Consider the following 16,396-nt stretch of genomic DNA (forward strand, 5'->3'; position numbering starts at 1 on the left):
TCTCTCATCCCTGACAATCGCAAGTGTCCATCCCTTACTACTGACCATTCCTCAGTACTGCCTATCCTACATCGCTGTCATCACTCATCACTGACCATGCCATATCCATTGATCACTGCTGACCAAGCCACACCCACTGTCCATCACTCACCACCAACCAGTCCATAGCAATGATCGCCCTACACTATCTAACTATCCCTACTGACCATCTCCCATGACTTATTTATTTATTGTCACATGTACTGAGATACAGTGAAAAGCTTTGCTTATGAGCAGCACAGATAGATCACAGTAAGCAAGGAAGTGCAGATCAAAGAGACTCAGACAGAGATATGCGGGTTACACTGCACAGAGCAAGCACTAGGCGAGATCAGCATTAGCAAAGTCAGCATTATTTCAGATGAGAGTTCATTCATCAGTTAATAAAAGCTGTTCCTGAACCTGCTGGTGCATGTGTTCAAGCTTCTGTATCTTCTGCCTGACCGAAGGGGTTTGAGGAGATCATTACTGAGGTGTGATGGGTCTTTGATGATGCTGGCAGCCTTTCTACTGCAACGAGCCATTGAAATGTAGTCAATGGATGGACGGTTGGCTGCCATGATGGTCTGGGCTGTGCACACCACTCTCTGTAGTTTCTTGTGGTTCTGGGCAGAGCAGTTGCCATACCAGACCGTTATGCATCCAGGCAGACTGCTCTCAATGGTGCATCGATAGAAGTTGGTGAGGGTCCTTATGGACATGCCAAATTTCCTGAGCTGCCTGAGGAAGAAGAGGCATTGCCTTACTTTCTTGACTGGCTTTTGCCTGAAACGTCAATTTTCCTGCTCCTCGGATGCTGCCTGACCTGCTGTGCTTTTCCAGCACCACTCTGATGTAAACTCTTCTTGGCTGTCACATCTACATGGGGCATCCAGTGCAGGTTGCTAGTTATCATCACTCTGAAGAACCTGATGCTCTCAACCCTCTCAGCCTTTCTTTCTGATGTCAATGACCACTCATCATTGCTAGAATGATCATTACTCACAACGGGCCATCCCTCAATATGGACCATCGCAACCAATAATCCATCTCCCATTACCATTGGCGATTGTTCATTTGAGACTTTAACCAGTAAGGCAAAAAGAGATCATTCAAAGTAGTTACTCAGCAAACCTAGGCTATAAATACTTCAGTACACAGCAGGGCAGTGACTTTACTGGGGTGCTATGAGACCTTTGCTCTGGTTCAGCTTTAAGCACAGGTTCGATACTGGGTGTCTGGGATCTCTCCATCATCTTTAGGGGCTTCTGCTACTACATGGACAGCAGGATAATTTCACTTTCAAACTTAATGCAAAGCTGTTGTTTGATGATGTTTAGGTCCCCTGGGCCAGATGGGATATACCCAAGGTTACTATGGGAAGTGAGGGAAGAGATTGCTGCGCCTTTGGTGGTGATCTTTGCATCCTCACTGTCCAGTGGAGTACTGCCAGATGATTGGAGGGTGGCAAATGCTACTGCCTTGTTCAAGAAAGGGGATAGGGATAATCCTGAAAATTACAGATCAGCCAGTCTGACGCCAGTGGTGGGCAAAGTATTGGACAGGATTCTGAAAGAACAGATTTATGATTACTTGGAAAACCATTGTTTGATCAGAGATAGTCAGCATGACTTTGTGAGGGGTAGGTCATGCCTCACAAACCTTACTGAATTCTTTGAGGATGTGACAAAACACATTGATTAAGGCAGAGCAGTGGATGCGGGTACATGGATTTTAGCAAGGCGTTTAATAAGGTTTCCCATAGTAGGTTCATTCAGAAAGCAAGGAAGTCAGCCAATTCTGTCTGAATACAGAATTGGCTTACCCATAGAAGACAGAGGGTGGTGACCAGTGGTGTTCCGCAGGGATCGGTTCTGGGACTTCTGATCATTGTGATTTTTTTTAGAAATGACTTGGCTGAGGAAGTGGAAGACTGTTTTTTTAAGTTTGCCGATGACATGAAGGTTGGTGGAGTGGTGAGTGTGAGGAATGCACTGCCAGCAGTGAGAGTAGAGTTAGATACATTAGGGACATTTAAGCGATTCTTGGATAGGCACATGGAAGATAGTGCTGTGAACGGTATCTAGGTTAGTCTGATCATAGAGTAGGATAAAAGGCCGGCACAACATTGAGGGTCGAAGGGCCTGTAGTGTGCTGTACTGTTCTATGTTAGCTCATTCCAGGCCACAACCTGATCAATTACAACAGTACATTCTGTTTGGACCTGATGAGGTGAGTTTATTGTTAATTGGTTTAAGGAATGGATGATGAATCTTGAACTAGCTTTGAAGGGTGACGGATATTTACTGATGTCACCTCTTACTATCTCTTGACTAATTCTTTAAATTGTCAGTTGGCCCACCCTTTTCATTTGGTTTCGTTAGTGTCACTTTCATTAGTCTTTGCTTGGACAAGAGACGAAATGATGGTATGTTCGTTATCAGTTTGTTTTTGGAATGAACATGCCTGTTATGAAGACCAGTGATTGACGCTTATTGAAGTAAGTCTTCAGAGGCCAGCATCCCATCACCAATCATTCTTTATTTATGAACGACAACAGCATGGCTTCTCACTGGGTCAGCCATTCCCAAGGAGGTGGGGAAGCCACTGGTGACCATTTTTGCCCTTTTAACACTCTGAGCACTAGCCACCAACACAGCTATATCTCCATGCAAACCTAGCCACCAGACTTAATTTCTTGCCTATATCTGTAAGAATAATAGGGTAGTTATGGTTGGGGATTTTAACTTTCCAAACATTGACTGGGGCTGCCATAGTGTTAAAGGTTTAGATGGAGAGGAGTTTCTTAAGTGTATACAAGACAATTTTCTGATTCAGGATATGGATGTATCTACTAGAGAAGGTGCAAAACTTCGAGTAAAAAATGAGGTCTGCAGATGCTGGAGATCACAGCTGCAAATGTGTTGCTGGTCAAAGCACAGCAGGCCAGGCAGCATCTCAGGAATAGAGAATTCGACGTTTCGAGCATAAGCCCTTCATCGGTGCAAAACTTGACCTACTCTTGGGAAATAAGGCAGGGCAGGTGACTGAGGTGTCAGTGGGGGAGCACTTTGGGGCCAGTGACCATAATTCTATTCATTTTAAAATAGTGATGGAAAAGGATAGGCCAGATCGAAAATTTGAAGTTCTAAATTGGAGAAAGGCCAATTTTGAAGGTATTAGGCAAGAACTTTCAAAAGCTGATTGGGGGACAGATGTTCGCAGGTAAAGGGACGGCTGGAAAATGGGAAGCCTTCAGAAATGAGATAACAAGAATCCAGAGCAAGTATATTCCTGTCAGGGTGAAAGGGAAGGCTGGTAGGTATAGGGAATGCTTGATGACTAAAGAAATTGAGGGTTTGGTTAAGCAAAGGAAGGAAGCATATGTCAGGTATAGACAGGATAGATCGAGTGAATCCTTAGAAGAACATAAAGAAAGTAGGGGTGTACTTAAGAGGGAAATCAGGAGGGCAAAACGGGGACATGAGACAGCTTTGGCAAATAGAATTAAGCAGAATCCAAAGGGTTTTTACAAATATATTAAGGACAAAAGGGTAACTATGGAGAGAATAGGGCTCCTCAAAGATCAGCAAGGTGGCCTTTGTGTGGAGCCACAGAAAATGGGGGAGATACTAAATGAATATTTTGCATCAGTATTTACTGTGGAAAAGGATATGGAAGATATAGATTGGAAGGAAATAGATGGTGACATCTTGCAAAATGTCCAGATTACAGAGGAGCAAGTGCTGGATATCTTGAAACGATTAAAAGTGGATAAATCCCCAGGACCTGATCAGGTGTACCCGAGAACTCTGTGGGAAGCTAGAGAAGTAATTGCTGGGCCTCTTGCTGAGATATTTGTATCATCAATAGTCACAGGAATGGTGCCGGAAGACTGGAGGTTGGCAAATGTTGTGCCACTATTTAAGAAGGGCGGTAAAGACAAGCTAGGGAACTATAGACCGGTGAGCCTGACCTCGGTGGTGGGCAAGTTGCTGTAGGGAATCCTGAGGGACAGGATGTACATGTATTTGGAAAGGCGAGGACTGATTTGGGATAGTCAACATGACTTTGTGTGTGGGAAATCATGTCTCACAAACTTGATTGATTTTTTTGAAGAAGTAACAAAGAAGATTGATGAGGGCAGAGCAGTAGATGTAGTCTATATGGACTTCAGTAAGGCATTCGACAAGGTTCTCCATGGCTAGCAAGGTTAGATCTCACAGAATACAGGGAGAACTAGCCATTTGGATACAGAACTGGCTCAAAGGTAGAAGACAGAGGGTGGTGGTGGAGGGTTGTTTTTTTCAGAATGGAGGCCTGTGACCAGTGGAGTGCCACAAGGATCAGTGCTGGGCCCTCTACTTTTTGTCATTTACATAAATGATTTGGATGTGAGCATAAGAGGTACAGTTAGTAAGTTTGCAGATGACACCAAAATTGGAGGTGTAGTGGACAGCGAAGAGGGTTACCTCAGATTACAACAGGATCTGGACCAGATGGGCCAATGGGCTGACAAGTGGCAGGTGGAGTTTAATTCAAATAAATGCGAAGTGCTGTGTTTTGGGAAAGCAAATCTTAGCAGGACTTATATACTTAATGGTAAGGTTCTAGGGAGTGTTGCTGAACAAAGAGACCTTGGAGTGCAGATTCATAGCCTCTTGAAAGTGGAGTTGCAGGTAGATAGGATAGTGAAGAAGGCATTTGGGATGCTTTCCTTTAATGGTCAGAGTATTGAGTACAGGGGTTGGGAGGTCAAGTAGCGGCTGTACAGGACATTGGTTAGGCCAATGTTGGAATATTGCATGCAATTCTGGTCTCCTTCCTATCGGAAAGATGTTGTGAAACTTGAAAGGGTTCAGAAAAGATTTACAGGAATGTTGCTAGGGTTGGAGGACCTGAGCTACAGGGAGAGGCTGAACAGGCTGGGGCTGTTTTCCCTGGAGTATCGGAGGCTGAGGGGTGACTTTATAAAGGTTTATAAAATCATGAGGGCACACAGGTACACTCACACACGGTGGGCAGCACGGTGGTACAGGGGTTAGCACTGCTGCTTCACAGCGCCAGAGACCTGGGTTCAATTCCCGACTCACGTGACTGACTGTGTGGAGTTTGCACATTCTCCCTGTGTCTGCGTGGGTTTCCTCCGGGTGCTCCGATTTCCTCCCACAGTCCAAAGATGTGCGGGTCAGGTGAATTGGCCATGCTAAATTGCCCGTAGTGTTAGGTGAAGGGGTAAATGTAGGGGTATGGGTGGGTTGCGCTTCGACGGGTCGGTGTGGACTTGTTGGGCTGAAGGGCCTGTTTCCACACTGTAAGTAAACTAATCAACAAAGATTTACAAAATCGAGAAGGTAAATGGACAAAGTCTTTTCCCTGGGGTGGGGGAGCCTAGAACTAGAGGGCATAGGTTTAGGATGAGCGGGGAAAGATATAAAAGAGACCTAAGGGGCAACTTTTTCACGCCGACAGTGGTACGTGTATGGAATGAGCTGCCAGAGATGTGGTGGAGGCTGGTACAATTGCAACATTTAAGGGGCATTTGGATGGGTATATGAATAGGAAGGGGTTGGAGGGATATGGGCCGGGTGCTGGCAGGTGGGACTAGTTTGGGTTGGGATATCTGGTCGGCATGGATGGGTTGGACCTAAGGGTCTGTTTCTGTGCTGTCCATTTCTATGACTCTATCTCCATCTTAGACACCCCTGGAGGAGTTCAGCCCAGTACCCGGTGTCGACCTTTGCTTGGGACAGTCATACTTGTTCCACTTAGCAATACGCCAGCCTCTACAGTGAGCTGGCCTCTCTGGGTCCAGACAGGTTTCAATTCTAGTTGTGAAGGTCCTTCAGTTACACCCATTAATACTAACTGTTTCAGTTTGGAATGGACTGGATTCTTTTGTGTCCAAAGTCTGATATTGTTTGCTATAGGAAATGTAAAACTTGCGCCCACACCTCCACACTCACTTCCCTCCAAGGCCCCAAGGGATCCTTCCATATCCGCCACAAGTTCACCTGTACCTCCACACACATCATCTATTGCATCCGCTGCACCCGATGTGGCCTCCTCTATATTGGTGAGACAGGCCGCTTACTTGCGGAACGCTTCAGAGAACACCTCTGGGCCGCCCGAACCAACCAACCCAATCACCCCGTGGCTCAACACTTTAACTCCCCCTCCCACTCCACCGAGGACATGCAGGTCCTTGGACTCCTCCACCGGCAGAACACAACTACACGACGGCTGGAGGAGGAGCGCCTCATCTTCCGCCTGGGAACCCTCCAACCACAAGGTATGAATTCAGATTTCTCCAGCTTCCTCATTTCCCCTCCCCCCACCTTGTCTCAGTCGGTTCCCTCAACTCAGCACCGCCCTCCTAACCTGCAATCCTCTTCCTGACCTCTCCGCCCCCACCCCACTCCGGCCTATCACCCTCACCTTGACCTCCTTCCACCTATCCCACCTCCATCGCCCCTCCCCCTAGTCCCTCCTCCCTACCTTTTATCTCAGCCTGCTTGGCTCTCTCTCTCTCTTATTCCTGATGAAGGGCCTATGCTCGAAACGTTGAATTCTCTATTCCTGAGATGCTGCCTAACCTGCTGTGCTTTGACCAGCAACACATTTGCAGCTTACTGCTATGATTGGTAGCACATCCAGAAAATTTAATGTCATGACCAGCTCTTCCATTGAAGGGGGGTGGGGATGGCAGGGGGCTGGGGGGAGGTGCTTTGGGTGGTGTATCTGCTAACAAATAGTGGCTCAACATATCTGTATTTAATACTTGGCCTCCCGGCTGACGTTCTAACTCGTAATTGTATATTAGAGCCCACTGCTGAATACAGCCTGAACCTAAGGGTGTCACTGCCCTATTCTCTATAAGCAGACCATGCAGGGGTTTGTGATGTGTTATTATTACAACGTTTCACCCATAAACCCAGGATTATCTTTACTCTCTTTGCAACTGAAATAACTCTTCAGCGGCTGACATCGCATCATCAATCACCCTTCATTTGCAAATGCGTAGCTCTTGACAATAGCGCTGCCTCTCACTGAGTCAGGCATTCAGGGGCTCAATATCCCTTATCTTCATCCTTTTAACCCAGCCAGGGCTCTTTGCTTGGACCAGATTAACAGCCCAAAATCAGGGAGCTCATACTCTACGCGATTCAGCTCTTTGATCTTGTTACAATCATTGCGCTCATAATCTCAATCTTTGCTAAATGGGCAAATATCCTGTTAAACCATATACTTCTTAATGAACAGCCATTCTTTCTTAGAGTCGACATGTTAGGTGATGTCTTTTGTGCTGTCTCTCCAGTGTTTGAATAGTTGGAAAGAGTTTTTAATTACCTTTCTTGAAAAAAAAAGTGTAAAATGTTGCTTATAATCTTAAAACTAGATAAAGAATGCAGAACACAAAGTACTATTCTGGGCAAATTGATGTATGTCTTGCCTAAAAAGAGTGGAGTAGTGAAATATTCTCAGGTTCATATAATATCAGATTAAATATTGAATATTTTTTGTGGGATTATAACTAGATTATTTATCTACTGTTAGTTTCCCTGCTAATCCTGCACTACCCCATACCACAGTCTATCTTTCTGCAGTGATCATCACATATCCCACAGTGCAACCAACATAACTTTATATCCCTTACCACTGTTCATCCTTCGTCATTGATCATCATCTAGAGTGAATTATATAATGAACGGAAGAGTCTTGGGAAAGGTTGATGGACAGAGAGATCTGGAAGTGCAGGTCCATTGTACCCTGAAAGTTGCTGCACAGGTGGATAGAGTGGTCAAGAGGCTATATAGTATGCTTGCCTTCATCAGACGGGGTATTGAGTATAAGAGCTGGCAAGTCATGTTAACATTGTACAAGACATTGGTTCGGCCACATTTAGAACACTGTGTACAGTTCTGGTCGCCACATTACCAAAAGGATGTGGACCCTTTGGAGAGGGTGCAGAGAAGGTTTACGAGGATGTTTCCTGGTATGGAAGGTGCTCGCTATGAAGAAAGGTTGAGTAGGTTAGGTTTATTTTCATTAGAAAAAAGGAGATTGAGAAGGGACCTGATTGAAGTTTGTAAAATCATGAAGGGTATAGACAGGGTGGATAGAGACAAGCTTTTTCCCAGGGTGAAGGATTCAATAACGAGAGGTCACGCTTTCAAGTTGAGAGGTGGAAACTTTAAGGGGGATACACGCGGCAAGTACTTTACACAGAGGGTGGTGGGTGTTTGGAAGGTGTTGCCAGCAGAGGTGGTAGAGGCAGATACGGAAGAGTCATTTAAGATGGGTCTGGATAAATGCATGAGTAGGTGGGGAGTAGAGGGATACAGATGCTTAGGAATTGACTGACATTTAGACAGTCGATTTGGATCGGCTCAGGCTTGGAGGGGCCGAAGGGCCTGTTCCTGGGCTGTAAATTTTCTTTGTTCTCTTTGTTCTTTGTATCCAACATTGACAACTCACATCACTGTCAAATGTAACTAAGTATCCCACAACATTGTCCATTCCTCATCACTGACTTATCCCACACAGTGCCTATACCACATGACTGTCCATCGTCTAAAACTAACCAGCTCACACCACCAACACACACTACTATCCATCTTATAACCTCCACTGACCACCCTACAACACTATCCAACCTTCAGAAATTTCCATCCAAAACAATGCCAATCACACATCATTGACTATTCCTCAGAACTGACCATCACACCGCACTGTCTACCCTACAACACTGTCCATTCCACATCATGGTCACTTCCCGCCACTGTAACTCCAGTGCGCACCACTGAATAGGCACCACCATGAACAATCTCACTCCACTGACCATAGCACACCACTAATTGTCCACAATGCTTATATAACAATGAATGCCATCACTCCAAATTCTAACCACCACACCACTGTGCATCACTTACCACACATCCAACACCTCTGTCCATCTAATACCATTATTCATCGAACACCACTGTCCACCTAACACCACTGCCCATCTAACACCGCTGCCCATCTAACACCACTGCCCATCTAACATCACTGCCCATCTAACATCACTGCCCATCTAACACCACTGCCCATCTAACATCACTGCCCATCTAACACCACTGCCCATCCAACACCACTGCCCATCTAACACCACTGCCCATCTAACACCACTGCACATCTAACATCACTGTCCACCTAACACCACTGCCCATCCAACACCACTGCCCATCTAACACCACTGCCCATCTAACATCACTGCCCATCTAACACCCTTGTTCATTTAACACCACTGCCTATCTAACACCACTGCTCATCTAACACCACTGCCTATCTAACAGTACTTCCCATCTAACACCACTGCACATCTAACACCAATGCACATCTAATACCACTGCTCATGTAACACCACTGCCCATCCAGCACCACTGACCATCTAACACCACTGCACATCTAACATCACTGTCCACCTAACACCACTGCCCATCCAACACCACTGCCCATCTAACACCACTGCCCATCTAACATCACTGCCCATCTAACACCCTTGTTCATTTAACACCACTGCCTATCTAACACCACTGCTCATCTAACACCACTGCCTATCTAACAGTACTTCCCATCTAACACCACTGCACATCTAACACCAATGCACATCTAATACCACTGCTCATGTAACACCACTGCCCATCCAGCACCACTGACCATCTAACACCTCTGTTCATCTAACACCACTGCCCATCTAACACCACTGCCCAACCAACACCACTGCCCATCTAACATCACTGTCCATCTAACACCACTGCCCATCCAACACCACTGCTCATGTAACACCACTGCCCATCTAACACCACTGCACATCTAACACCACTGCACATCTAACATCACTGTCCATCTAACACCACTGCCCATGTAACACCACTACCCATCCAACACCAATGGCCATCTAACATCACTGTTCATTCAAAAACACTGCCCATCTAACACCACACCCCATCTAATATCACTGTCCATCTAACACCTCTGTCCATCTAACACCACTGTCCATCCAACACCACTGCCCATCCAACACCACTGCCCATCTAATATCACTGTCCATCTAACACCTCTGTCCATCTAACACCACTGTCCATCCAACACCACTGCCCATCTAACACCACTGTCCATCTAACACCACTGTCCATCTAACACCACTGCCCATCCAACATCTCTGCCCATCTAACACCAATGCCCATCTCACACCAATGCCCATTTAACACCACTGTTCATCTAACACCACTGTCCATCTAACACCACTGCCCATCCAATGCCACAACCCATCCAACACCACTGCCCTTACAATAGCACTGTTCATCTGACACCAATCCCAATCTAACACCACTGCCCATCCAACTCCACTGCCCATCTAACACTACTCCCCATCTAACACCATTGCACATCTAACAGCATTGTCCATTTAACACCACTGCCCATCTAACTCCAGTGCCCATCCAACACCACCCCCCGTTCAACACTATTGTCCATCTAACACCACTGCCCATCTAACACCACTGTGCATACAACTCCACTGCCCATGCAACACCACTGTCAATCTAACACCACTGTCAATCTAACACCATGGTCCATCTAACACCACTGTGCATCTAACATCACTCCCCATCTAACACCACTGCCCATCAATCACCACTGCCCATCTAAAAGCACCTCACATCTAATGCCCTGCACATCTAGCACCACTGCACATCTAACACCACTGTTCATCCAACACCACTGTCCATCTAACATCACTGTTCATCCAACACCACTGTCCATCTAACACCACTGTTCATCGAACACCATTGTCCATCTAAACCACTGCCCATCTAACACCACTGCCCATCTAACACCACTGCCCATCTAAACCACTGTCCATCTAACACCACTGTTCATCCAACACCACTTCCCATCTAACACCACTGTCCATCTACCACTGTTTATCGAACACCACTGCTCATCTAATACCACTGTCCATCCAACACCACTCCCCAACCAGCATTACAGCCCATCAAACACCACTGCCCATTTAACAACAATGTTGATCTAACAGCACTGCCCATCTAATACTCTAACCATCTGACACTAATGTGCACCACTTATCACAGTCCATCATATAGCACTAACAATCCCGCACAAGTGTGGTCCTTTTGCATCACTGACCATCACACATTAATGACTATGCCACAAATTGGCTATTATTCACCACTATCGAATGAACAGCACTGGCTGCCCATACAGCTGAGCAGTGCATGCCTTTGAAGATTTCACACCAACTGCTATCACCTCTGTCTGTCCATTCAACATGTCCATTGCTCATTGACCTTCCCACACTATTGACCTTCCAATACCAGAGACCAATTTCCATTTCAACACACCTGTAACTCAAGTCTTATTTTTCATTTCTAACTGTATCTTAACTAATTCTAGTTGTGAGAGTTCAATTTCAGCTTTCCTTCCTAATTGTAATTGTTGGATTGTGTCTTTAAGCAGCTCATCCTTGCTGGATTATGCTTTTATTCCCAACTTTCAAGATATGTGCTTACACTCTCAGTTTAGCCTTTAAAAAGATTGCAAAAATTTTATCTATCCATCACAGACTCAAGTCATGAAAAATTACACATCTATCCAAACTGTCTATGTGTCTACTTAACAAACGCCTGGGATTTTTTCCTTGTCATGAACTATGCAGAAAATTCAATTGATTCGTACCAAAATTGCTGAAGTCATTTTTATTCCTAAATATGAGAGCCTAAACATTCTCAATTTTAATAAGTAGCAGATTTCTAACCAATCTCTCCTGGTTTGAACGTTTTACAAAGTAAATCCTACTGCTGATGTACCTGGTCTCCAAAACTCCCTAAACTCCTCGCAAGAGATAAGCCATACTAAATTCTAAATAGAATGCAGCTGAATTAAATTTTACAGGAGATTTGCTATGATCTAGGTTCCTGCAAACCAAAAACAAAAATTACACGTTTACAATATCTGTCATAAACCTAACAGTATCAACATGTTTTCATTAAAAGCACAGTGGTCTAAAGCCAACTGCATTTTGACAAAATAATTTGGATTAAGATCAGTTTTAAAAGGACTCATTGATCATAGTTTTTTTTTTCTCTTGGTTCATGTGGTAGCAAACAATATATGTCTACCTCTATTGCTTTTGCTCCCAGCCGATCTTATGACTGCACAAGTCAGATCCAAGACGGAAATCTGGTTTGATAGATCTTTTTTCTTGGTTTTAACAAGGTGTTCTTTCACTGAAATGCTGCAAATTTGATTCCAACATGAAAACAGGAGTTTATTACATAAAATAAATTAAGCAAAAGATAGACTAAACCAAAATATGTACTATAACATATGTTTAACGATTCAGAAATACATGGTAGCATACAATCCCATTAATCTGAACAACACTCTTCCATATTACACCAGAGAGAATTTCCTCCTCTATTACTTCTGTAGGGTTTGACATAAGTGTGGCTTCAATTCCCAGTCTTAAGACTCAGATAGCCTCTTCCTTGAGTCTTCATATAATTGAACATAGACTTTATCAGCTTCAACTAACATCTTTAGGATTTTGTCTAATTGCTTCTGGTCTCTTTAAAAACTGAAATCCTTACACTTTAGTAATCCATTGCTTCAGAGTTCCAGACTATCTCACTACTTCAGGAGCAACTGTCTTAATCATCCAGCTTCAACCAAGACTTCTGCCAAAAGTGCCAAATGCAAACACAAAATCTTTGCTTCCACCGATGAGCGTTTCACAAAGCAATAAAAAATCCTTGCAATTTCCAGAACTGACTACCCTGAATGCCTCATGCACAATTCATTATGTTGTTCAATCTTCCAACAAAAAAAACAATTCCCATGAGTCTTGAAGAACTCTCTTTCTCAGACTGTTGCTTTTAAAGGACCTCACTACGTTACAGAAATACTTAGGAGTTCATCATTAAACCCCTCCAGATATAGAGACCAAACCAGCATGCTGCTAATTCCAGGACCAAGTGCTAAGATATATGATGTGACTAAATAACACAAACACCTTATATCATGCTATTTTGTTATCTAACATCCAAAAATGTTATTTATATATAAATTATGCAGTTTTTCACATTCACCACAGATCATTCCAAATTGTTTTCTCTCTCAGAGTGTGCCACACCTGTGACATCCACCACCTCTGAGCATCCCATTCCACTGTTTGTCCTTCCCTACTGACCATCCCACATCACTGACCAACTCACATCATCTGTCCATCCCTCGCCACTGACATTCCCACTCTACTGTCCATCTAACATTAGTTTACTGACCATTTCACACTATTGTTCCTCCACAGCACTATCCATCCACTCTCCATCCACACCACTAACCATTCATCACAACTGACCACCACCCATCACTGTCCACCTCAACCCAGTGACTACCCATGAGTGCAAGAAGGCATGCGAATAACAGAACCAGGCAAACATAAATAGAAGGTATCAACCTGTTGATGTTACAAATAGAATTAATTGTACATCAAGCAGCATGAGCAGCAAGTGATAGATAAGGCTGAGTGATTCTGACTGGATGAGATCTGCTATAGCCATTGAGTCATAGAGATGTACAGCATGGAAACAGACCCTGCCGACCAGATATCCCAACTCAATCTAGTCCCACCTGCCAGCACCTGGCCCATAACCCTCTAAACCCTTCCTATTCATCATATCCCTCTAAATCCTTCCTATTCACAATCTACCTTGGCCTCCTCCAGAGGGAATTTGCATCAATTGTCTTCAACCAATCATATGATATCAAGAAGTGGTTGGAGGCACCAGATACTGCAAAAGCTATGGGCCCTGGCAACATTCTGGCAATAGTCCTAAAGACTTGTGCGCCAGGACTAGCTGTGTTGCTATCAAAGTCATTCCACTACATCTACAACACTGACGTCTAACTGAGAATGTGGAAACAAAAATGAGGACAAATCTAACTCAGCCAATTACCACCCTATCAGTCTACTCTCGATCATCAGTAATGTGATGGGATATTCCATCTATAGTGCTGCTCTGCTCAGCAATACCTGCTCAGTGATGCCCAGTTTGGGTTCTGCCAGGGCCACTCAGCTCCAGATCTCATGACAGCCTTGGTTCAAACATGGATAAAACAGCTGAATTCCAGGAGGGAGGGAAGAGTGGCAGCCCTTGGCACCGAGGCTGCATTTGACTGGGCGTAGCATCAAGATACCCCAGCAAAACCGGCATCGATGGGTATCAGGAGGTAAGCTCTCCGCTAGTTAGCTCCATACTTGGCACATAGGAAGATGGTTGTGGCTGTGGGAGATCGATCACCTCAGCTCCAGGGCATCTCTGCAGGAGTTCCTCAGGGTAGTGTCCCCAGGCTCAACCATCTTCAGCTGCTCCATCACTGTCATTCCCTCCATTAAAAGGTTAGAAGTGGGGATGTTCATCGATGATTGCACAGTGTTTAGCACCATTGACATCTTCCCAACCACCAAAACAGTCCATCCCATATGCAGCAAGTTCTGGAGTGTACCCAGTTTTACGTTGACAAGTGACAAGTAACAGGTGATTCACACAAATGCCAGACAATTACTATCTCCAACAAGACTGAACTTAACCATCACTGTTTGACATTCAATAACATTAACATTGCTGAGTCTCCCATTATCGACTTCCTGTGAATAACATTGAACGTTAATGGAACTGGACTAGTCAGCTGCATACAGTGCCGACAAGAGCAGGTCAGAGGTTAGGAATCCTGCAATGATTAACTCACCTCCTGGCTCCAGAAAGCCCGTCCACCATCTACAAGGCACAGGTCAGGCGTGTGATGGAATGCTACCCATTTGCCTGGGTGAGTATGGCTCCAACAGCATTCAAGAAGGTCAACACCTTCCAGGTCAAAACTGCCTGCTTGATTCGTACCACATTCAGCAACCCACATTCCCTGTCATTACAGAAGGACAGTAGCAGCAGTGTGTAACATCTACAAGATGCACCACAGAAGTTTCCCAAGGTTCCTTAAACAGCACATTCCCAACTCATGACCAGTTCCATCTATAAGGGCACGTGCGGTAGATACATGGGAACACCACTAACTGCAAGATTCTCTCTGAGCCACTCACCACCTTGACTTAGAAATATACCAGGCGGAGAAAGTGAGGGCTGCAGATGCTGGAGATCAGAGCTGAAAATGTGTTGCTGGAAAAGCGCAGCAGGTCAGGCAGCATCCAAGGAACAGGAGATTCAACGTTTCGGGCATAAGCCCTTCTTCAGGAATGGCTTATGCCTGAAATGTCGAATCTCCTGTTCCTTGGATGCCGCCTAACCTGCTGCGCTTTTCCAGCAATTCATTTTCAGCTTAGAAATATACCATCATCACTTATGCGTGCCTGAGTCAAAATCTTGGAATTTCCTCCCCAAGTATTACGTGCCCACCTACATCAAATACCTAGCAGCATTTAAGAGGGCAGCTCACAATCACCTTCTCAAGGGCAACTAGAGCTGACCCAGCCAGAAAAATTCATATCTCAAAAAAAAAGTCAACATGACTAACTATCCTACACCACAATCTATCTCTCACTGTTGGCAATCTTGCATTACTGCCCATCCCATATCATGATCCATCCCATCCCACTAACCATTCCCAAACCACTGGCCAGCTCTCACGACAGTCTATAACACTGTGACTGATTATTCCACTCCACCAGGCAGCACTGTTCATCCCACACCACGGCCTATCTCACCCCATTAAATATCATTTGCAACTGTCAGAACTGACCACCACACACTACTGTCTATTCCACACAGTGACCATCTCACACCACTGTCCATCCATCATCACTGTCCAGCCCTTACTGCTGGCATTCCCATTCTACGGACCATCCCTTACAACTCACAGTCCATCACTCAAAACTTTCATCCCTGACCATCCATCACCATTGACCTTCCAACACCACTGATTATTGCACATTACCACTCATTACTGACCAGGTCAGGTTATTATCCACCACTCACCACTGACTATCACACACCACAGTCCACCACTCAACACTTTTTGTCCCATACCTATGTATCATTGTCCTCGAACACTGACAATCTCTCTCGCTGTCCAATGGGCACAACTCATTGCCCCAAATTCATGTTAATCCCCTGTTCCTGTCCATTTCTCACTTCTGGCCAACACTTATCAAAGTATATCCTACGCCATTGTCCTTTCCACATTGCTGACCGTCCCAAACCACTGACCATCTCACATCGCTGTCCACAGCACCACTGTCCATCCCACTTGACTGAGTTATAACTGACAACTGTTCAGCCCACACCACTGACTGTCTCAC

The 16,396-nt window shown here is 44.9% G+C and overlaps 1 protein-coding gene across 4 annotated transcripts in view; it reads left to right on the top strand.

Moving 5' to 3' along the window:
* Positions 1–16,396, top strand: part of LOC132832527 (IgGFc-binding protein-like) — a 274,277-nt gene that overhangs the window by 226,741 nt on the left and 31,140 nt on the right. The window lies entirely within an intron of this gene.

Source organism: Hemiscyllium ocellatum, chromosome 35 (genome assembly GCF_020745735.1).
Source record: "Hemiscyllium ocellatum isolate sHemOce1 chromosome 35, sHemOce1.pat.X.cur, whole genome shotgun sequence".
In the NCBI taxonomy this organism is placed as follows: domain Eukaryota; kingdom Metazoa; phylum Chordata; class Chondrichthyes; order Orectolobiformes; family Hemiscylliidae; genus Hemiscyllium; species Hemiscyllium ocellatum.